Source organism: Uloborus diversus, chromosome 10 (genome assembly GCF_026930045.1).
Source record: "Uloborus diversus isolate 005 chromosome 10, Udiv.v.3.1, whole genome shotgun sequence".
NCBI lineage: Eukaryota > Metazoa > Arthropoda > Arachnida > Araneae > Uloboridae > Uloborus > Uloborus diversus.
In genome coordinates, this window is record NC_072740.1 from 81,126,366 (window position 1) to 81,151,885 (window position 25,520).

Below are 25,520 nucleotides of genomic sequence, written 5' to 3' on the forward strand. Positions count from 1 at the left end.
ATGAGTAAAATTATTGGAACTTAAATTAGCCATTGTTTATGGTTACTTCTAGTAGGTAACACTTTCATGAAAAAAAGAAAAAAAAAAAAAGAAAACAAAAGGTTTCGAAACTGAAAAATATTTGCGTTTAAAATTTACGTTTTCTGGAGAATGACCCTATTACTGCTCATCTTACAGGGATGTAAGTTTAGAAAAAGAACGATTTCTCTCTAAACTTTTTAAGTTTAAAAATACGCTTTGCTTAAATTATTTTTTTAATTATTTTTATTTGTTGAATCAGGGCTTTTCAAACTTTTGAATCATAAAGCCTTCTTTAAGCCTTTTCTTACCATGTGACGTGTCTCCTAAGATCAAAAGTCATTTAAAAAATGATTTGGTACGAATATTTCTTTTTCCATGAAATTGAGACATCATGATATTGAAAACATTAAGAGTAGTAAAATAAATAAATGAATAAATAAAAAAATAATTAAAAATAAAAGTAAAATAAAATAAAAAATACGCTATAAGTTTGCTTTGGAAATATCGCAAATGTAATGAAATTAGTAGCAACATGCTTTTACTTTTATTCAAGATGACTTTTTAAATTAATGATTTAGCTTAGATAATGTAATAAATTATGCATAAATTTCCTGGTTAAATAAAAATTCATTAAATTTTGGAAAATAGTTGCAGTTTTGCATATCTTATGGACCGTATAGCCACACCACAATCTACCGGGAAGTTTATACTCCTTAAACGGTTAAGTTAGAGCTTGGTGTGTAAAATTGACTTTTGTACAGCTGTGCATTTATTCATTGTAAAAAATTATATTAAAAAATCATTCATAATTGTAAGTAGTTCTCTTTTAACCATGAAATTAATTATTTTTTTTCAACAAGAAAGTTGTCAAGTTTTTTGCCAGTACTGTGCATTATTTTGCTAATTAGTGCTCAGCGGTTCATAGGTTAAAACGTCTTGTCATAGAACAATAGTTCTCATTATACGCTATAATAACACTTTGAAGCGGACTCTGAACACTTAAGTTTTATTTTTATTTACATTCTAAACTAATTCAAGACCTTTCCCGTAACATCGTTGATGCAAGACAGTCATATAACTCAAAGACTACACGACATTTAACCTTTGTTATTAAAAATATATAACAGTTTTGCTACTGCCTTAGAATTGTTTTGCTCTCGACCTATTGCCCCATGACGGAGATTTAACCACTTTACTGCACAAAGTTGCTCTGCCCCCTTTAATGCCCAAACATAATACTTTTTTTTCCACAAAATGCCTTTCAGCTTATAAATTCAAGACAAGTGCTTAGTAGCTGACACATATAATACTTAATTTGATTTCGTTACTAGACCAGTGGATATAGCGAATATAGTCGTAATGCACAAAAACTGGTTTAGCATAAGGTGTTTAAGAGCTTCAGATAAACATTATGCACGTAACTCAAAATAACGGTTGCATAATTAAAAATAATCACCAAATCAAGGCTCAAGTTATAGACTGGTTAAAGAAAACTTATTTTGCAGCTGTGCCGCGTGTTTGATTGTTTTCTACTAATATTTACAAGAATTATAAGGTGTGCAGCATTTATCTTGGGTGCAAAAAATCCCTCTAGTTTACTCTACCTTTGTTTAAAATTCAAATGGGCTTGATCTCGTCTGTAAAATTTAGTTAGGTAGAGTTGCGATATTTTTAAAATATTTAAATCATATGCCCAAAGGAAATGCTAATGCAAAACAAAAATGCGTGTCCCTCCAATATGAAAAGAAAGCATTCGACAGGCAAAAGAAGCTTTATGTCTCTAAGGAAATTGATGGAAAATATCATCAAATTTATAGTTATAATCAACATGTGGTGTTTGTTTTATATTTGAGTGCAAGTTTCTGTTTCGTTTATTTTAAGCGCTTTGTAATGAACCATTGCGTAGTAAAAAACAATACCTTTAAATAGTATTGCACAAAATTTTGATTTAATAAATGACGTAGATTCACAGTTTTTTAAGAAACAAAATTTTATTCATTATCTTGCAAAATTAATTTTTTTAATGAAATTATATGAGGTGTTTCGCACGGAACAAATATGTCCGGCTTTCCAATGAATGGCACTATACCTGTCCTTAAAATTAAAATTATCCACACACCATTTCGTCCCAGCTTTACGTTCCCATCTCCACTTCTATTATGGACAACAACCGTTTGCGTTATTACAAATTTGATTAGAGGGGAAACGAAAAGGTGAGCAAGGCAATCTATTTTCCCACGTAATAACTAAAAACTTGGTTAGATAATGGAAACATCACTCAAGCAAGAATTTCGAAAGCTCGAAAGCATTCTTCAAGATCTTTGCCAGGATCTTGTTCCTGTAGGCTATGGCTGATACAGATTCAGAGCGTTGTTAACACGCTATGCTTCAGTGCACGCCATTGTTCCAGTAGTGGTTCATGGCGATTGATTTTCATCTGTTCTGTCATAATGCCGGGTAAGATAAAAACTGAGAGAAACTTTCCATTTACTTCATTAGAATGGAGAAAGAAATGTGGGAGATAATTACTTGCAGGAAGATAAAATAGTAAAATCCGGTATAAATGAAGTTTCAGTAGCAGTGTTAAAGGTGCATTTATTGAGATGTTTACAATTTTTTTTTACTTTAAAATTCGGGCCGCAAAAAACATTTAATAATTTCATAAAATTATTCTACACAAAAAGTTAAATAAATAAGAATACAAATGAGATAGTGCATATATATATATATATATATATATATATATATATATATATATATATATATATATATATATATATATATATATATATATATATAACATAAATATTCAGTCACAGTTAATAAAAGCATGCAGATTTAATAACAACGTATTTTGTCTTTTTACTTACAGAAAAATAATTATGTTCTATTTTACAGTAAAAGTTAATAATTTCAAATTTAAAATTTAAAAAATAAACCTTCCTTGAACCATTTTCACTACGAAATTAATATTTACTTAGCAAACCCCTTACGTGTAAGAAAAAAAAAACGAATTTGACAAAAAACTTCCTAAAAGTTGAATACGAATTATTATTATAAATAAAAATGCGAAAATATTAAATAATTTAAGACTTAAATGCATCATTATACGCATAACAATGAGAGAGTTTAGTGCGAAGGCGAATTTTAAAAGTCCAAATTTGAAGAAAATGATAGTATGAAATTTATACTTGTTTGTAAAAAGCTATTCCTGTCATTTTCTTTTCCCAAAGATCAGTACACACGTAGGACAGACAGGTTTTTTTTTATCAATACTAAATGAAATCAGCTTTTGTAATTTGTATATTTCTGAACCAAAATTACTGAACCAAAAAGCGAAAGCACAATGTTTTGCATAATCGGTTAGTGTGATGGCTTAACTGTGTTTCCTAGTGTCAATTGTATATATATTCTTAACTTCATAATCCAATGATCTTCAGTTGGATGAAAAGTTTTATTCGATTTTTTATGTCAAGTTGAAGTGATCGTAAACGTGACATTTTCGTGTAAATAGTGGGTAGAAATGGGTTTTGAAGATAATCATGTAGTAAAACGCTTTTGGTCATAAAATATAGTTAATACATTGCTAAATTACTCCAGTAATGAGCATTACGTTAAAACAATTGTAACCAATAAAACACATTGCTATACTAAGCAATTAGCTTGAAATTCTAGCACCGTAGCATAAGCCACGGTGGCCTGATCTGTAACGCGTTGGACCCTGAACTTCAGAGTCGCGAGTTCGATGCGCACCGGCAGAAGATCCTCCTTTTACGCTAAAATGGTGTCGATTTTTTTTTTCGTTAAATAAGAAAAAAAATAAAAAATACAAAAACATAAATTCGCTCTTGAACTCTTTAATGTGCCAACAGATAAAAATGTTGTAAATATTTTGAGCTATCATGCATCTTCGAATGGCTTAGTTAGGAAATATAGTACAGATAAAAGTTGACCGTTTTGTTTAAAAGCTTTGCAGATATAACATATTTTAATTTGTCAAAGTCAATTAGCTGATTTTTCAAAATTACAGAAGTTCTTGATAGAATCTAAAATATTTTTGTAAAAAAATAGGGCTGAATTTCCAATGAATTTTGACATAAAAATCAAGTTTATGTGATTTTTTGGGTAGATATTGAATTAAAAGGGTAATATGACTAGCCAGGCCAATGAAAAAGAAAATAGTTTGCCACCTTACGACCTCTCATAAGTGTGATCAATAAACAAACTTCTTAATTGATCAATAAAAAAATTAATGATAGCTTGTGTTACGGTATTAGAAATCTGAACCGCTTGCGTAGTAGACCGATGTTTTATTGTTTTAATCGGATTTTGTCTAGTACTATATGAAGGGAAAAAAACCATGAAAAACCTCTTACAAACTGTCACGCGTTATTTCGAAAAATATCTTCTGAACGCTTCATTCTTTTTCCTTCTCTGAAACAACGGTCTCAAAGTATCGACGTAAGTCGTCAGGAAAGTGGCCAGTTGCCCCAGTTTCTTATCGAGAAGGAACTTCACAATTCTGCAAATGATCACTAGTTTAAGATCATAATGTTTCTTCAGTCCCTATTGATGGCTGTTTTGCGAAAAATTTCAATGGCTTCAAAAAGGAAGCGCCGATATTTTCACCTTTATGTGCTGGGAGGAGAAAAAAAAAAAGGAAAACTTTTCAGAGGAAGTATTGGATGATTCAAAGTTGAGAGTTTTCTTCTAAGACGAAATAGATGGGCTGGGAAAAGCGCAAGAAAAACTGGTGATGAGTCGTTAGTGCACGCAGAAAATGGGCCGTTTATCAAGATATAAAGAGAACATTGGCAAGCTCTTTACTGGTCTAAAAGAGATACGTGGTGTGATGATGGAGCATTATGTATGAATTGAGTGCGATTATTCGGAATAACGATAAAACTTTGAATAAAGAAATATTGTTGCTCATAGATTGTATACTTAGCGCTGTAATGTTAGTAAATATTTCTCCTCAAATCGTAAGAATGATTTGAAGATTTATTTTAAATCAACACTTGTTATTTATGTTTTTATAAGAAAAACGTTTAAGGGTGTGAAAAATAAATATATAAGCATTTCTGCAGCGACAATATAAATGTTGTGTACACATTAAGTTTAATTTAGGTAAGATATTTGTCAGCAGCGCAAAAATAGTTTACAAACAATGCGGTTTTGTTTTCAGTGTACGGAAAACATGATATCAATAACACTTGCTTAAAATTTTTAAAACTCAAAACCAGACTTACATTTAAGAAAAGTTTGGTCTAAATTTGTTGTACATCATCAGCAACTATTCCGCGAGAGCCAATCCCCCCTCCCTTACTAAGAACAATAGCGCACCCCCTATTTAACACAAATATCCCCCAAAACTCCTAAAAGTTTCATTGGTGCAGTTTATGTCATGAACCCTCTCCTTCCCCTAGCGGATCTTCCCCTGCGCTCTTAAGCTCTCTCATTTTTAAACCTCGCACTCTTTCAATGGCTTTAGAAGTGCTTTGAAGCAGAACTTAGCCGAAAACCAGGGGAATAAAAACGATATTTTGGTTTGAACAAAACCCGGAACTAAACCGAAAAAAATATCGCTTTTCTTTCTGTTCAATATTTTTCACTGATTTTCTTACTGTGATCATCTTATCTAAGTTTTCTAATTTAATATCAACCATTAATTATCATTATTATACATTACTTTCCGATTTCCTCTTTTGATGTTTACTAGAACTTTTCTGCTTCAGTTTCGCATGAAACAGAATAATAAGTTAATATTAAGTTACTAATCAAGAAGGATGATTTAGTCCAGATGAATGAAGTAGAAGTATAGAGGATTTTTTAAGAAAAATATCAGACTGAGTTATATTTTTCGCATCTTATCTGGTCTTATATCTTTTTTTTTCAAAAGTTGATTTGAAAAAAGGTTATTTGGTCTCACACAAAGTCCGTGTGCCTCAAAGGGTTCAATTCCACTATAACTTTTGTTGTCAGTGTAAAGAGCTTATATGGAAACATTTTCATTTTTTAAGCAATTTAAATCATGTGTTATTTCTGTAACTATGTCTGAGGCAACTAAAAAAGAAGTTGTTCTCAATCTGTAGGGATTGCTGAAGGCATGCTCGCCATTTATGGGATTCGGGGGGTAGGGAACCATCACCCCCCTCTCCTCCTCTGGTTTTGAAAAATTACTGTTTTTATAAGTAAGTGAGTTTTTCTTTTTTTTTTTTTGTTGTTTCCCGATTATATTTGCATCGTGTACGCACCATTTGTCCCCCCCCCTCGCTGGAAAAATTCGAAATGACAAATCTGGCTAAAGTTTTTTTTTTATTAGTATAAATTTGAAACTTTTAATGTGAACATATCTGTAAAATCCAGACGTTTTTTTAACTGTAATACTGCTTGCTCATGATTAAAAATTCAGAACTGAACGATACAGCAAAAACCTGTAGTTTTAACTTTGACAATAGTACTCAATTCAGTAACTAAATTTAAATTTCCAAAAAACTCTTAATTTACACAGATAATTCATGAGCATGTTTCTACACCATTAACTTCTCGTATGCTCTGCATACTAGCTAAGTCTGGAAATTTGGGTTTAACCTAAAATGTTGGTAATTAATAGTGTTTTTTCATTATCTCGATATTGAAGCAGGTCCTTGCCATGCAAATCTTTGAATTTCATACTGGTTATTTGCTATTATTACTTTGTGGTTGGCAAAAAAAAGGACAATCTAGTAGTTGAGTTGATTTCTTTTCTTCTTTTTACTTCCAAAAACATGCTAAGAACAATAAAGCATGCAGTGTAGAAATGTCAAAAATGTTTTTCTTATTGGGCCAAATTGGGAGCACGTGATACATAAGCATTAACTGAAACTTGACATTTCCCTCCATATTGCTTCCTCATTTAAAAATAAATAAAACGAATGAATAAAAAATCTCAATGGCGAGTGACAGAAAGAACCGATATTTCTCCCCTTATGTATTCCAAGAAAAGAAGAAAAACTTTCCAAAAATGTTCACTCGGAAGTATTGGATGATTTCGAGCTGGAAGGATCGTTTTTTCTTCGAAAAGTAGGTTTGCATAAAAAAAAGAAAGAAAAACTGCCAAATGTGAAGCGTCGTTAGTTGCTTCAACTAAATGTACCATTTTATCGTAGTATAAAAATTTCTTTCTATCTGATTTAAACTTTTCTAGAAATTCTTGCATATGTTATCAGAAAATTATATAAAATCGTTTAATTCAAGAGATATATTCTTGGGCGGTCATTAGTTTACTACGAAGTTGCTCTCAGAAAGTTTCTTCGGTTCAAGTTAAAAGAAAATAAACGCAAAAAGTTTTTTTTTTTGAAAAAGCGACTATAACTTGTTTGTTGTATGTCATAGCATCCTTTAATATCAGTTTGTTCTTAAGTTATGAACTGTAAAATAGCAAAATGTTTGACTTCGTTCGAAAGTTTGAATAAAAACTACATAAAATTATTTACATAAAATTAAGTTTCTATAAAAAGGAATAATTTAGAGAAATAATCTCCATTGAAAAATATTACTAACCCAAAAAACTTTACAAATTGTGCTACCAAAACTCAAGGAAATATTCGAGTTCAAAGTTTTAAGGGACTATACAGAAAATGAGAATGGAAGTTATCGCCCTTTTAGAAGAATGACAAATTGTCGCAGGAAAAAAATAAAAAAAACAAAGTATTTTCATTTTTCATTGCTATTCAAAAATAAATGCAAATTTTGTGCCCTATACACATATATAATTTTAAGCACTTGTTAACTGCTATATTTCCCCCCAAAAGGTGTTATTGACGGCCAGTGTAAAATTTATAAAACGCTGCTTTTCATATCTAGTTGAATATTGGTGGTACTAATGTCAAATTTTTTGTGCTGGAATTATTTTTCAAAGGAGATTATATCCCTAAATATAAGTAATGGGACCTAGACGCACGTATAACAAGTAACATTTTGTATTTTTTGACTTATTTTTATTTTCACTTCAAACTTTCACTATCTTAACTGTGCATCTGATTTGGGACAATTTTGCAACTGGAAGTATGCGTCTTGGACTAACGAAGTCGAAAATAGAGGTCATGGAGGTTAAACCGGAGCACCCTGTACGTGTTGTTTATTGTAAAGGTGGTCTATCCCAATGTTCTTCGAAAAGAAGATTTTGAAAAAAATCAAGAGAGAAAAATGAATTTCATGTAAAATAGCTCATTTTCCCTTTGTGAAATCTTCTATTTTTTTAAAATTATGTGTCGACTGAAAAAAATTTTGCAGATTCAGAAATAAGAATAATATGCCGACGTAAATCTCAAAATTTCCTAAACGATTTTTTCTGAAAACTAGACCTCGCCTACTTTAATAAAATTTAAATGTTTGGTTCTTTAGAGAAACTTAACTCCAACCCCCTCCTTAAAAAAAGTAAAAAATAATATTTCTTAATAATAATACTAACCATAATTACAGTAAGAATAATAAATAATTATAAGAAAAAAGATAATTACAGTAAGAATAAAAAATAATAATAGTAACACTTACTGGAGTAAAAAGGAAAAACTAACACTTCATCTGCAAAATAGGTATTTTTAACATAATTAAATGTGGGGCCACCTTTTAACCTCATATTTGTATTTTAAAAAAGGTATTCTAATGCTTTGAAGAAAAATGTTTTTGCGCTAAACACCACAGCAGAAAAAAGGTTGCACCACATAAAATGCAAATTAAGACCATAAAAATTTGGAATAGAAACTTCTTCAGATCTTCACAAAAATATTCTAAGTAAAACCATGATATTTTGAGAAATCATAGCCCTTTTAGATGCAGCGGTGCGTTTTAAAGACACATGGATCGACATTAAAATTCAAAGCGATAACCTACCAGCCAGTTCCCAAATTTTCTTAAAATATTGCTACCGTTCTTTTCACATTTTGCTTACGCTGCCTCAGTACTCAATTTTCAACCCATATTGTCCGTTTTTTTAAGTTCTCCGCTTCCCCCTCTTTTACAAAATACACCTAGTACGACTAAGAAACATTTTTTTAGAGCTAGAAGTGTCGATTTTATAAGATGTATTAGGAATAAAGCAGAAAATAAGGCGAATGAATTGTACTTTGTGTGAAGAAGCAGTCGATTAAAGGCAAATTTATATATATGTCGATAGATAGATAGATAGATAGCGAACCCTATTTAGTAGGATGTATAAAGTGTGCTATGAAATATTGTTTTAGTTCTTTTTTTCTACTTAAGATCTCCTTTTTGTATCATTTATATTCTTTTCTTCTCTAAACTAAAGGAAGATTTTAAAAATAAGTTGAACTTCGTTAAAACCAACTTAAAGGGATCTTTAATATTATTTCTTCTTAATTGTAGATCGTCTCATCAGAAAAAACAATAGGACTGAAATCTGAAATGTCGGCAGCAGCAATAATTTGCTTTAAGTATGCTCGAACTAACGAGTTTTGACTGTGTTGTTAGTTTACAGATTCAGCAAAATGTACAACTCTTGCTTGAAATTATTCTTTCTGAAGTCCCTAACTGATGTTACCTGCTTAGAGGCCGTCTAATTAGAAACCTAATTCCTTTGCTAATTAACGATTATGTTCAGCGGCGGATTCACAGCTTTGAGGGTCCGTCTCAGTGTATTTTTGTGAGCACCTTAGACATGAACAACACTACGTAAAATATTTTTAATGTGAGTTTTTGGACCCCCTTAGGGGCCTTTTTCAGAGGGCCCTTTACAATTGCTACATGGTAAATGCACCACTGGTTATATTTCAGTGGGGTGGAAAACTACAGGCGTCAGATTTCAGGAGATTGGCTGTCAATCATTTAGCTAGTTTCTTCTTTTGTATTTTGGCTATATTACATCGACCAACGTTTCTGTATTAAATTTCGATAAATCAGCCAAAGACAAAATGTCTATAAGAATTTCTGGGGGACATACTGCTTAAACTGGAATTCGAGCCACTATGGCAAGCTCGGAAAAGTCCTATGCCGAATAATATCATCCTGGCGCTGTCATTTAATCGAACCTAGTTCATGGCGCTCTATCAATAGGGTGTTTTGAATCAACCAAATCTATTTTAAGTTGATGAAAACTGTCTCTACAGACCCACACATGTCACACATTTTTTTAAATTCAAATCAAGAAATATTTAGGCCTCCCGCTGAAGAGTTTAAAATTTTTGTCAAAGAGCTCCTTTTTGCCATTTTTTTTTTCTAAATTGAGGATTTTTTCAAAAGCATTTTGTTGACTGATGTAAACATTGAAGTTGAATGTTATTGTTTAAAAAAGGTTTTTCTTCTTATGTTTAATTTATGTTCCTCGCTTAGCAACCAAAAGTAAAAGTATTTAAAAGTTGAAAATAAAATTTTTATTATGATCAAATTAGTTACGCTACGAGGCATGAAAAACGCGTCTAATGCTATTCTCGCTTATTTTTATGTAAAACTAGCTGCGTGCCCGGCGTTGCACGGGCTACGTAAAAAACGAAAGAGATGTCCAATTGATATTTTTGCATTACTTTGACACCAGTTTCTAAAGCGCTAAGGAGTAAATAAATACGCGTAATGCAAGGTTTGCAAAACACCAGTAGAGCATATTTTTGGCAAAAATCTCTTTAAAGTTAATCATAGTTATCAATAATGCAAGTTATGCGTATTTTCAATTAGCACAAAAGATAAAAATACATGCATTATCAATTATAATCTGTGCTCACTTTAAACTGAATTAAATCTCATAGACTATATCTGAAACATTTGTATGTGCAATTACGATCAGCTTTTTACATAAAATGCCACATACTTTTTGGTTGCTTACGTGAAACTAAAGCACCAAGACTTAATAAATACCAATTAGCATTAATTTAATACCAAGTCATCAGATTCGAATTAAGCTTTAGTTAAAATCCTTAAAAACAATATATTTTTTTCAACTCTGTTTCACTTAAAGCAATTCAAACAATCTTAATTTAACATGTTCTTTTAACGATACAAACTGTATTTCAAAAATAGAAACAGAAAGGAAAAAGAGAGTTATTACAATTCGAAAACTCACCCATGTGACGGGAAAAAGTCCAAGAAAATAAACATAATTAGTCGCACATCCTAAATGTACCAAAATATGAGGTCGGTGAATAATAAACTTACACTACAATCAATAAACATAGCTAAAGAAACAACTTTCATATGCTGAAAAGAGTTAAGAACGTTGAATGTAAAAAATAAAAAAAGGACAGACGATAAAATTAAGGCTATGTCCGAATAGGACAACCAATTTAAACTAATTTAAAATGAAATTCTAGATGGAAACGTTGTTTTAAAATTTGTACAGCAGCCAAAAAATCTCTTTTAAAACAATTATTAGAATTTTACTTGCTCGCGCATATGCAAAATGGCAACAGGGAAGAATTAAAAATTCCTGAATAACGTTATGTTAATTAACGTTTTAATTAATATCTCTGCTAATTAAAGTCGCACAATTACGAGATTGGTCCTATTGTTATCTTTGGAAAATTTCGAATTGATCGGTATCTCTTTTGACTCCCGATTCGCAGTAGTTCTAGAGAAGATAGATCTTCAGACAGACAGACAGACAGACGGACGCGAACAGATTTTAATATTATAGTGGATAACCTTCTGAATCCAAATGCAACCAAAGTTTTCCCCATCACCCATCATTTTTTGGAGATAGCGTCTCCTTTATTTTTTGTTTTTATTTTTATTATTATTAATTAATTTATTTTTTTGCCGATTTAAAAGTCATTGCTTTTATTTTAAGAAGGGATCATTATATACACTGGAAAAAATTCTCTTGAAGGGCTAAAGGGTTGAAAATTCAAACACATAAAAAATATATTGCAAGGAGGGAGACTCCCTCCAAAATATTTTTTAAATCATTAAAAGCTTTCTTCTTTCTTCTGTTTTCTCCTGACAAATCAGGTTACTGACCTCACTCGTATAAGCCGCGCAGCCGAAAATACGATCATCTTGTAAAAAATTCAATTTTTTTTTTGAAGTGTTGAATGCTGTATACGAATCACATCACACATTCTCATTTAAGAAACTTACATTCACTGATGTCATTAAAATAGAAAAGTAAAGTAAGTATGTTGCAATGTAGCATTAATGTTGTATGCATATTTGACAACCAACATAGTCCAAACACCAAACTGAGCTCCATCAGATTTCCATCTTTGTATTCACAAGAAAATCTGACTTGGTGGACGAAAGTTTTGCTCGGACCAATTTTTGAAGGTAGTTGGCTGTAATAACAGGTGGCTGCCTGCTGAGAGTTGTGAAAATTGCTAACGTGCCATGAAAAATGTTTCAATTAAAACGGTTACCCTGTACAGAAATAGCTTGATGTTATATCTGAACATTCCAAAGAAAACAGATTTTTTTATCTGCAGTGGTTTTATTATAGATAGGATATTGAAAAACAAAACTAGCCCTTGCACATGTCGGAAGTCAAAACCACTTAGATTAAAAATGGACCCACTTTTGTTGCATTTGATTCATTTATAACATAAATCCAATACCTAATGCACAGACGGCTACTAACGTGTTTATGAGACTTATTCTAACCTATAATGTACCATGGGAAGGTAAAAGACAGTACCTGCTGCAATGAGTTTTCGAAATATTTAAAGAAACGTTTTTTGGATTCCATACTAAAAATATGGAAACTTTGGAATTAGTCATTTATTTCGTGCTTTTATTTTCAGAGAGAACCAAAGAATCAAGCTTGTACAATCAAGCTGAAATATGATGACAAAAATGCAAAATAAACTAAATAAATAAATAAGTAAACATTAGAAAAATAAATAAATACTAAAAAAAATAAATAAAAAAGAAAAAAATGCAGGTAATGCCCAGTATTTTCCTACGGCAGTATGGGAAATGATTGAAGCTGTCACATCTGAAGAGTGAAATGCACGAAACTCAGTGTAATTTCTAGTTAATAGAAACGTTAGTTACTTTTCCAGAGAGTTCACTTAATATCTGTTCCTTTCAAAAATTATCTCTCCTTATAACTCTCCTTTATAACCGCACGATGAAAATTAAATAGCTTGTCCCAAAATCACATACGTCGAAACTAAATTCCCACTAACACTTTATATATAAAATAAATCACGCCTACGAATTCCCCTACCGGAAAGTTAGTTCTCAAGAGATTAAGATAAGATAGCAAAAGAATTGAAAACGAATTTCAAAACGAATTAACAAAGCACAACGAACTATTAGACATTGGAAATCAATATAAACAAGAATCAAACATTTTTGATGACAAAAAAGTAAAACAGGTTCGCCTTATACCTCATTTATTTAGTAATTAAATCAAACGTCCATTAAACTGTATGCTATAAAAATCTTCACGGGTCATTACTCTGATAGTATCAAACTCCAGCAGATATCATTAACAAAGAACAAAAGATTAGAAACCTGGAACGCTGAAAAAAAAAAAAAAAAAAAAAATATATATATATATATATATATATATATATAGACACACAAAACACTATCCAATTTTGTAGCGATCGAAAAGCCTTTTCGTTTTCAAGTCCTCCAAATCGCAATGAGTAATAGCGAATGGGAACTAAGATACCCACGAGGACAATAATAAGAAGCAGTAAAACTGGAGCCACAAGACTCAGCCAATAGCTATTTCCAACCTCATGGGTCCATTAGAAACCAGAGCTTTTATGAATGCTTACACCCGCGATAGGAAAGCTAAGGAGTGCTTTGATTGTTTTCAGCCTTTTTTCATGCTGGCTCCATAAAAATAAAGTATTTTTCACATAAACTTTAGTATGAAGATGCTAGAAAATAAATAGTTTCTTTAAAAATGCATACTTATATCTAAAATAGCTACTTAAATCACAGCATAAAATGTTGCAGTAAAATTTAAGTTGCTGTGTGTGTTTTAAGCACTGGTAAATATTTCTTAGTTATCTTAGTTTTTAGATCGTGTGTAGGACACAGAATTAAAATTTTTATGCTTTGAATGAAATATGCTCAAATTATAACGTTTATTCCACTCATTAGAGATTACTATTTGTTTAAAAATGATTTTTAGATTAATATGTCGACATAAACATTATACGTATTGATTTAAGTGTGTTGTTGGCTACAATAAAGGCTCTTACATTTTTTTATCGTTCCAATAAAGGAACGGAAGAGGTTTGTAGCCTTTTGCTGACCTAGTATGATCCCCAATAAGACATCCAGGTTTTCACGTGCCACCACTGAGGCGCGGTCGTCAATGGCACATATAGTTTTAATGCTCCGTTTCCCAAGAGATGGTGGACTGGACACATAGGCTCTCACAATGCGAAATTACACTAGTAATTTAATTTGGCTGAAAGTACCTAAGCTAAATGAGCACTCAAAATAATTTTTACGTGTTAACGTACAGATTATCGAATATACGTTCAGGTCTTAAACAACGGTATTACTTCTCTGTTAAAATATGTCTGAATTTACAGATAATTTTCGGATTGATTTGAACTGAATTTCTATATTTCTTCAAGACGTATTTTTTTTCAAAAATGGAAATATCACATGAAGCAACAACTAGGATGTACGGGAACGAAATCTTTTTTTTCTTTATGTATTGCGTTACTTTCCGGGTTCGTATTATGTACTAATACATACCGAGCATTCAAACTTCAGTTCGTTGATTTCAAGAACATGTTTTTATTACACTTTAAATATGTTTTTCTGAAATTATTTTATATGATATTTTTTGCTTGAAAATACTTTGTTATGAAAAGGTAATACACTATTTAATCCCATTACTGCTGCTTAACTAATCGGTACAGTTTGTACTTATGTATTTTTAACGACAGAGTTCAAACTTAATTCGTTGATTAATTAAAGCCATAACAGTTATTGTAAACCACAATAATTATGGGGCATCTCATGTCACAACCCAGGCAGCACAAACCATTGGTTATGTATTAGGAAAAATATTATTATTAACAGTTACATTAGCCCAAAGTTTTTTGCATATTTGTAATATAGTAAACATCTTACTTGTATTCATGAACTTATAAAAATAATTCAAACCCCAGATTAAAAAAAAAAAATACTATCACAAAGCAAAATATGTGGAAAATAATAGATTTATATAGTATAAAAGTAAGTACTTTTCTCTTTTCAGTATTTGCCATTTTACCACTATCACAGTTTTCTAATTGAAGGTTAATTTAGTTTACGTTTCAAATACCGTAGACAAAACTCATAACATTTGTCGCCGCTAATGCATGTATTTCATAACTTCCCTGTATGCGCGACGCCATAGATAGATATATTTTTATCCATGCCTAGGCAGTAATGTTGAAATTCGTCGCATTAGGTTGAGGTGGAAGATATCCGCACCATTTGGATAGGTTGCTTTAGAAAAACATAGCGTTTGGAAAAGATTTTTCTCGAGTGTGTATTAATATATTTTGCTGTTGTGCCATTCTCTCTTAATTAAAAAGTATTTTGAATGAGGGCGTCGTCGGCTGGTTGTACAGTATTTGAGTTGGAAATATTTAAGGATCCTGTGATGTGAAATAATTGCGGAAGGATTAAACTTTCTTTGGACCTACATTTTTCCTAACAAAGGGGTAAAATATTTATTCAGAAACTAAGAATTCCTAACAATATTACTTACCAAAAAATCCCTTCAAAAATAAGGAGAATAATTTTATTAATTGCAAATTCTCCCTCTCTCTCTCTCTCCTTCGCCTAACATAGTGTTTGCTACATAAAAAATTTCATTCTTTAATACTTCCCAAAATTATGGCATATGCTCACAACAACTATTTTTAAAACTTGATAGCTACTTTAAAAAATTTTTTATTAGATTAAAATCATGTGCGATAAAAACGTCCTTATAAGTTTTTCAAAACAAAACAATCCTGATCTAATGAAGTAATTTTCATAGATATTTGTTAATTTTTTGAATACTGTGTCACACTGTTATCAAAAATTAATAACCTATGCATTTTTCATGACTAGTAAATACTAGGTTTGTTGTAAATGATTACCTTTTAGACAACTAGTTAAAGAAACCCAACAATTAATTTGAGACTCTCCAATAAAGTAAAGCGAAATTCTAGACGCTACTAATTTCTTCTAATTCCTGTGCGTTTATTTTTTTAACTATTTGCTCTTTTATAAATTCAGTAATACTAGCTCTCTGTATACGTGACCAAATACAAACAGTTCATTTTCTCCAAACGATAGGATAAAATTTTATTTTCATTTCATCACTTAATTTTAGGAGCCACGACTGAGCAGGAAGAAATCTAATCATTTATTTCTCGATTATTAGGTAATGAGGCAAACATGGTCGCTTTCTATTGATCCCCGTTTCTGTAAATACAGTAACACTAGTTGTCTGAACACGTGACAAAATACAAACAATTCATTTACCCCAAACCATAAGATATGACTTTATTTTCATTTCATTACTTAACTCTAGGAGCAACGACTGCGCAGGAAGAAATCAAATCATTTAATTTACGATTAAGTTATGAGGCGAACATGGTCGCTTTCTATTGAGTTCTGTTTTTTCAAATACATTAATACTAGTTCTTCGTATACGTGGCAAAATGCAAACAGTTCATTTTCCCCAAACGATAGGATGAAATTTTACCTTCATTTCATTACTTAATTCTAGGAGCGACGACTGAGCAGGAAGAAATCAAATCATTTATTTCTCGATTATTAAGTTATGAGGCGAACATGGTATCTTTCTATTGATCTTCTCTTTTGCTTCAGTTTTGATATTCCGGAAGTGTATCTTTTCTCCCGTAACAAATTGCACCAGAAGGTGACACAACGTTTCACCTTAATGGAGTCTTCAGCATATTTTGTTTAAAGTCAACTTGCCTAGTTAATTTCCAAGTCCCCATCCACTAACGAGATCTGTTTTTGTTCTCACAACACGAGAGCGTCCAGCAATAAAATTGGCAGTCTGGCCAATCAGAGCTCAAGCTTTTGCTCTAACGAGGCAGCGGGGGCGAGAACTTGGTTGTTACTATCCTCTAATGAGCTCTCTGGCATGCCTCGATTAAAAGCAGCTGCTCGCTTTGCCTGCACTTGACAGTCGATTACATCAATTAAAGCAGAAGACTCTGTGAGCTTCGTTTTATAGATCTTGGTCGGCCATAGGGTGTAGATTAACGACCCTCAACTTGCAAGGGGATTAGACTTGATGTTTGCTGACGCTAGTTCACGCGCTTCTGCTCGCATTTTAAGGACGCTGAGGAGGGAGAATTTTCTAATGATTGGTTTCTAGGGGATTAAAGGATTTCGTTCAGAGTAGAAATGACCCGCAAAGAAAAAGGGAATTAGCCCTTAGAGTACTCGACTGTGAGATGCAAAACAAAGGGTTTCTCTCATTCTTAACGATATTGCTTTTGAATGCCGCTTTTGTACGCTTTATCTTTGATGTAGAGATGGGGAGTTTAATAAATATCCGAGCACATGACGATAAAAATTAAATCATAAAATGTTTCATTTATTTAATTGCAAAGTATTACGTTAATGCATAGTTTTAAGTTTTATGGTTAGTATGTATGATGCATCGCATTAAACTCTTTTAAGGTTCAAATTTTGTGAGATTACAGAAGCAAAATATATTTAATAATAAGGGTCATGTTATGGTTCATTTAATAGTAAGTCTCACGACTATCCATGAAGTTTTTTACTCAAATGTTAAATAGAGCGGCATTATTTATAAAAGCAATTTCCTTGGACCAAAGAAGATGATAATTATTTAAAATGTTTCTTAAAAATTTAATTAAAAAAGTATAGTCACTGAACACACACAGTTTTTCAGAATGTTTTTTTTTTCTTTTAGTAAAAATGTAAACCCTCAAGGGCTTATCCATTTTTGGGTGCAGTACGCAGGGGTGTCCCCTCCCGCCCCACTAAAATCAAGTGCGCACCCCTCTTAATAGCACGAAGACACCCCTTCCCCCAAATACGAAAAACACCCCACAAAACAATCCCCCTGAAAATTTTAATGGCGCAGTCTGCGCCATGACCCCCCCCCCTCCTCCAATGGGTATCCCTGTAGTAAGAGTGTGGCAATTCCGAGTTACCTTAGCTACCCAGCGTCTTGAGAAATAACTGGGCTCCCTTGTCTCCAGCGGGGTTTATAAATGTGGACGTCAGGTCTTCCAGCTTAAGAGTTGAGCAGAAGGTTCTGTAAAAAACTTCTTGTTTGGAAAAGACATAGGAAAAATTCTGGACGAGAATCTTTAGGAGACAATTTGAGAAAGGTTTAAGAGAAAGACCAAAAATAAGATGGACGGATTGTTTGGCAGGGGATTTTAAAACTATTAAATTCTCTAAATGAAGAAGTCTGGCAAAATAAGAGATCCAACTGGAAGAAACTTATGAAAAGTCCAGGACCCACAATAAGTTATCGAGATAGTGATGATGATGATAAAAATGCAATATAGTTAAAATTCTTCACTGTGCTAAATTAACAGATTAATGCAAAATAACTTTTGTAAGTTGTCATGAGTATTATTAAACCCTTACACCAGCAAAACTGTAGCATACTTGCACTTAAGTGATGATTTAAGCACATATTGTTTCAGAACAACAGCAAACGTTTTATTTTCTTGCAAACCAAAATGATCGTTTTAAACATTGTATGGGAAATGTCAGGTAGAGTCTCTTATATGCCAGAATAATAGAGACAACAATCGTCAGAAACAATATTAACAGTTTTCTATGGTTTGATTTAAAGTTTGAAACATAAGTTATTTTGTACAGAAGAAGCAGAAAAAATCTTTTATGTGATATATTAATGCAGCACAACGTTAGGAAACGTTTTTGCTTACTTCATTTTTAACAAGAATTGAAGCCTTTGACTATTTTAAGATGTCACGTTTTTACGTGATGCAAACGGATGAACGCTTGAAAAAAGTCAATTTTACTTATTGACTCATTAAGATCCATACGAAAAAGATCAGTTCTTGAAGTACTTAAAAAAGGTCTTTGAATGATTAAAGCTAATGAAAATTAAATTATTGGCGATGAACTGTTTTAAATAAATAAATGTACACTAACGCAATCTATACCGCTAAATATATATACATCAAAGAAGCTTGATAAGTTTAATAAAAGGTCGTGAGTCAAAAACGTGTATTGCATCAGGCACTTTTCAGCTGATAAACAACAGAAAAAATGATGAAATTGAACTATTCATATAAAATATATTAAATTATTTATACATGTAATATTTTAATCTAATGTATGTATATAATTATTTGTGTTATAAAACACAATATATCAGGCAGAGGAAAAAAAGAAAAAGAGACGCAATTAAACATTCTACAACTAATGACGAGTTATCTTTCCAAACTTTGTGGATAGTTACAGACTAGACCAATAAGTTGGAAATATTTTTTGACGCAGAAATTTTTGTAAACTAGTGTCAAATGTAAAAACGATAAATCTTTGAAAAGTATAAAATTATTTTGACAAAACGACTATTATTTAAAGTTGTGCAATCATATGTAAAAATGGACATTAATTAAAAAATCCAAAATTAGACATGCAGATTTCTTTTCTAATCTAAAAATAATTTCATACCTCTCTCATTGCAGAAAATCTTTCATTTATGATTAAAATAAGTGTTAAATTTAATAACATTATTATTTTCCCCAGATATCATGCCCCCAAGTTATTAGTGAAATTATATCTCAATTAATGTTCCATTTATTTTAGTTGAATGTGCATTGTTCGTTTTTTGTACAGCAATTTTGGAAGCAGAAATGTAGGCAGATGCTATAAAAGTATCCTATAATATTTATTCATCTGTTTTGAAAGTGTTTTTTTCTATTTTGTACTAGTTAGCTGCAAATTATAGAACACCAACACACTTTTCTGCACACACTTATTTTGTGTCATATTGCTTTTTTACAAACGCTAAAGTACTTATTCAATATATCAGCAAGTCACAGCCTCAATGATTTCTTTTCCTTTTATCAATATGATATGTTCTACAAAATGCAATTACGTGTAGAGAAAATAGCAAATAAAAATGTCTTTGCTCAGTTGAAAAAAATAGCCAAGGTTTAAAAAAATTGACAAAATGATAAGTTCTTAAACGTTTTTCTCACTTTTCTTAAATAGCCCAAGATATTTCACTTCAAGGACAAAAGCTGTAACTAAAGTAACTTTTCCCGCTTCTGGAAATAAGTGCTGACTGGAATGGAATGCAACTTGAACTGAATGAACAAAGTAAGAAAGACAAAGGCGAAAACAAAATTTATGTTAAAAATTTGTCTTTAATCTCGAGGGGCAATGAGTATTCTTTTAGTTTTGTCTCAAACAAAGAGTTTTAGATAAAAGAAATTTGCCCTATTTTCAGTTTGCGCGGAAAAAGTAACTTTTCTTTTTTTTTTTTTGGTTTTTTTCTTATTCTAGGCAATGCTTTTAAAACCCTGATGTGTTTGGGTAAAGCCTTTTCACAAAGCAAAGAATAATGGCTTCGTAAACGTAAAAAAGACTTTTTAACTCCCTCGGCGCTTAATTCAAACAACTGCAAGGATATCTGATTTGCTGACAAATATAGCGTCAGTTCTTTAAACTCGGGCTAATTAATAAATCACGAGCTAGGATTTTTAAACAAACTCCTTTCTTATGAGCTTGCATTTTAAAATAAATGTATTCTTCTGCTAGCTTTTTTTCTGTCACGTTTAAAGCAAACATTCATTCCGAAACACAAAATATTACTTTACTGTTAAAATATTCTTTGAAAGCTACAAAAAACGAGTAATACGAATCATTGTTAAAATCAGCTTTTGATTTACGGGAAAACGTCACCAGTTGAGTTAATTTTAGAGAGTTTCAGCAGTTTTATATATTTCTACAGCGTAGCTTAAAGTATGAAAACGTTCCTGATACAGGTTCCTAATATGAAAAAATAATTGTAAGATATTCTGTAAATATAACTAACGCATAAAAAATATCACAGAACTGGTACACAACGCTTCATTAAAGCAACTGACTTTCAAAAAGCTTGGCGTTTATTTATTTTTTCCTCATTTTTTTTCATTGCTATTCATTTTATACTTTTCATGTCAAAGAAACGAGAAAAAGAGTGAGGGTGAAATGTTGTAGCACCAGCGGCTCCTCAGTAAGGGTGCCAATTATCTTCTTATGACACCCTATGTTGCCCTTAATGGTGCCATTTGCTTCCCTACGACACCCTGTGGCACTTCTAAGGATGTCATTTGTATCCCTATAGCACCCTTAAATGTGCCAAGAGGAACCAAATAGCACCCTTAAGAGGGTGCTGCTCTTGCAACAACGTTCCATCCTTATGGATGCCATATACAACTTACAGTTGCAACAACAAGGTGCCAATTATCTCCTTATGACACCCTGTGGTGTCCTTGAAGGTGCCATTTGCTTCCCTACGGCACCCTGTGGCACTTCTAAGGATGTCATTAGGATCCCTCTGGCACCCTCAAATGTGCCAAGAGGAACCAAATAGCACCCTTAAGAAGGTGCCGCTCTTGCAACAACGTTCTATCCTTATGGATGCCATATACAACTTACAGTTGCAACAACAAGGTGCCAATTATCTCCTTATAACACCCTGTGTTGTCCTTGAAGGTGCCATTTGCTTCCCTACGGCACCCTGTGGCACTTCTAAGGCTGTCATTCGGATCCCTCTGGCACCCTTAAATGTGCCAAGAGGAACCAAATAGCACCCTTAAGAAGGTGCCGCTCTTACAACAACGTTCCATCCTTATGGATGCCATATGCAACTTACAGTTTCAACAGTGTATCCATATGATTAAGGAACATTAAGACATATTTACAAGCAACTAATTTAAAATGTTCTTATATCGAGTGTTACATACAATAATCGTCTGATAATCATGTAACATAAATCATGAAACTAAATGATCAGTAAACGGGCCATTCATAAAAACATCATTATTCCACAATCTGAAAATTATCAACTCCAATAAGCTTTTCCGAAAGCAACAAAGGACATTTTTTATTCAGCTAATAGCATAGCAGTGCCGCTGCTTGCGTCTAGAAATTGATTTTTCATCCTCGTAAGTTGGGTAAGCTGCAAAAATACATCATATAACTTAATCTCTGTTTGCACATCCTATCCATTCTTCTTTTCCATCATCTGACAAACTAATCTTAAACAACGTAATATCCGTTCACCCCGCGGTTGTTAATTATCATTTTCATTTTTAAGATTTTGAAGCATGTTATGTTTCGAAATCGCGTGCTCTCTTACATTTTTTTTCTCCATAGCGTTTTGTTTTTCTTCAGCTTTTTTCAAATACGTTTGGTATTTTTTTTAAAAAATCATACGTAGACAAATCTATTCTCATAATCTGAGTAGAAAATAATAATCTTCAACCTGCGGGCAAAATGATATTATTTTGTGAATTCTTTAATTTTTAAAAGCTATTTCGCTCTTAAACATTAAAAGTTTAGAAGCGGTTTAGTGTTTTAAAATTACATATATATCAAATAGTCAGTTTCTAAGAAATTATTTCGTACACGTAAAACAAAGGAACAATTTTAGTGTTATTTGTATGCAATTTAAACAGATCTTGATTATTATAATTTTTCAATATTTTTAATCATTGAACTAGTTTTACAAGTTAGTGCTGTTGATCTTGTCATGACGTTTAATGATGTCACTGGTAAGTGTGCATAGAATGTTTTCATATACGACCGGTAAAACCAGTAATCTATTAGAACGCTTCTGGTCAGTCACCGGTAAGACCGGATTAACCAGTCTCATGACCTCCCCCCCCCCCCCCCCCCCTCCGCCCGCTCCCTTTTCGTTCGAACACATCCATGAAGACACTTCTAGTTCATCTAAATACGCATCAAATTTATTACGTATTTTTCCTTTCAATTTTTCCTTTCAAAATTTTACGTTCGGAAATTGAAAAAATTTCTTAACTTAAAAATACTTCGGACAGGGTTGGCAACTGCTCCGCGAAAATAGCAAAACTCCGCGGCTCCACAAAAAAGTTCTTTTTCTCCGCATTCCCCAACCGAAAGTTTTCAAGATTAAATTTCGATATTTTATCATAACAAACATGTAAATATGAGAAATTAAAGAAGCTTACTCAAAGATTAAAATAGTGTTTAAAGGTGTTTTGTTGATTTAAAAATAATTATTTTTATACTCGTACTAAAATGATTTATTAAAGCTATATTAGATAAGTGGTTTTAGTTATTTATATTGAATTTTATGCAAAATACTGAACTGCTCCGCAAAATTTTAAACTACTCCTCAAAATCACAACAGATGCTCCTCAAATTGTTTTTACAAGGTTGTCAACCCTGCTTCAGATCAGTTTAACCTGTATCTTGAGGAAATTGGAGCAACTTAAAAACATTTCATTTGATCTAAGTTGCTTAAATAAAAAATATTTGCTCCAAAAAATTATTTCAAAGCAAATTACAATAAAATACATGATCTATATTTCGGACTAAAGCTCATCAACTGCCTGATGCACCGCTCAACACAACATACTACAGCTATGACTTACAGGGCTCTGATTTATGCACTTGATGGTACTTTCAGTAAATAAAAGCCAAAATCAACTTAGATACTCTTCGCTTTGTCCCTAACCTCTTTATAGAGTCCTAATGGAACATCAGCCAAGTTAAATTCGTAGGTCAACGACATTCGAGTACATTTGTCATGCTACTGAATGACTCTTGTAAAAGAAGTTTTCGGACAGTTTTTCCTCTAGGCCCATTGTGAAAACTCTTGCCCGTGTAATGCTTTATTACGAAGAAAGGAATCCCGCCAAAAGAGAAGTGGACCGCGAAGACGGTCTTTTATCTTTCACGACAGCATTTGGTTTTGCGATTCACATTTTGTTATCGTTTTTTTTTTAATGGGGGTAAGTGGAGGCATTGAAACGGAATGCTGATCTTATATGTTAGAATGACAAAGTTTCTCTCAGTTTCAATGAGTTACGGTTATGAATATTTTTTTCACAAGGGTTTATTGATTGCTGACGTTATAGCATAATTCTGAATTATTCATTAATTTTGCAATTTTCAAATTGTTTTTTCTTTATTTTTAATGTTTTCGTTGTTGTAGCAGTAATTTCAACAGCATTTGGTTTCGCGATTCACGTTTTATTATCGGTTTTTTAAGCGGAGGAAGTGGAGGAAGAAAAAATACGTAATGTTGATCTCCTCTTATATGTTAGAATGACAAAGTTTCTCTCAGTTTCAATGAGTTACGGTTAAGAATATTTTTTTCACAAGGTTTTATTGAGTGTTGATGTTATAGCATAATTCTGGTTTATTCATTAATTTTCAATTTCTTTTCTTTATTTTTTCGTTGTCGTAGGAGTAATGTCTACAGCATATGGTTTCGCGATTCACATTTAATCATCGTTTTTTTTTAATGGGGGTAAGTGGGGGCACTGAAACGAAATGCTGATCTCCTCTTATATGTTAGAATGACAAAGTTTCTCTCAGTTTCAATGAGTTACTGTTATGAATATTTTTTTCACAAGTTTGCAATTTTCAAATTTTTTTTTATTTATTTTTAATTTTTTCGTTGTTGTAGCAGTAATGTCTACGGCATTTGGTTTCGCGATTCACATTTTACTATCGGCTTTTTAATGGGGGTAAGTGGATACACTGAAACGGAATGCTAATCTCCTCTTATATGTAAGAGTGACAAAGTTTCTCTCAGTTTGAATGAGTTACGGTTATGAATATTTTTTTTACAAAGTTTTATTGATTGTTGATGTTATAGCAGAATTCTGGTTATCAATTATTTATGCATTAATTTTGCAATTTTAATTTTTCCCTCTTTTTTTCCCGTTATTGCACCAGTAATGTCTACATCATTTGATTACGCGATTCACGTTTTGTAATCTGTGTTTTTAATGGAGATGACTGAAGCGGAACGCTGCTCTCATTTTATATATTAGAATGGAAAAATTTCTCTAAATTTCAATGAGTTTCGGTTGTGAATATTTTTTTCACAAGGTCTTATTGATTGTTGGTATTATAGCAGAATTCTCGTTATTAATAATTTGTGCATTAATTTTGAAATTTTCAAAATGGTTTTCTTTATTTTAAGTTTTTCGTTACTGTTGCCTTTGAAGTCACCTATTAGGGAATTTTTTTTCTTTTACTTTTATGAATTCAAACTCTTTTACTTTCAAACTAACAGAGAGAAAAAAAATTGCTTGTATAAAACTAATAATGTTAGTTCACGAAGTTAAACATTACTAAGTTTTATTTAATTTCAAAGCGTTGCGACAGTTCACATCTTATAATCGTTTTTTTTTTTTTTTTTTTTTTTTTTTTTTTTTTAAGTGAAGGTAAGTGAAGGCACTGAAACAAAATGCTAATATCTTCTTATATGTTACAATAACGAAGTTTCTCTCACTTTCAATAAACAACGGTTGTAAATAAATTTTCACAAGAAAATTAATGACTGTTAATGTTATAACAGAATT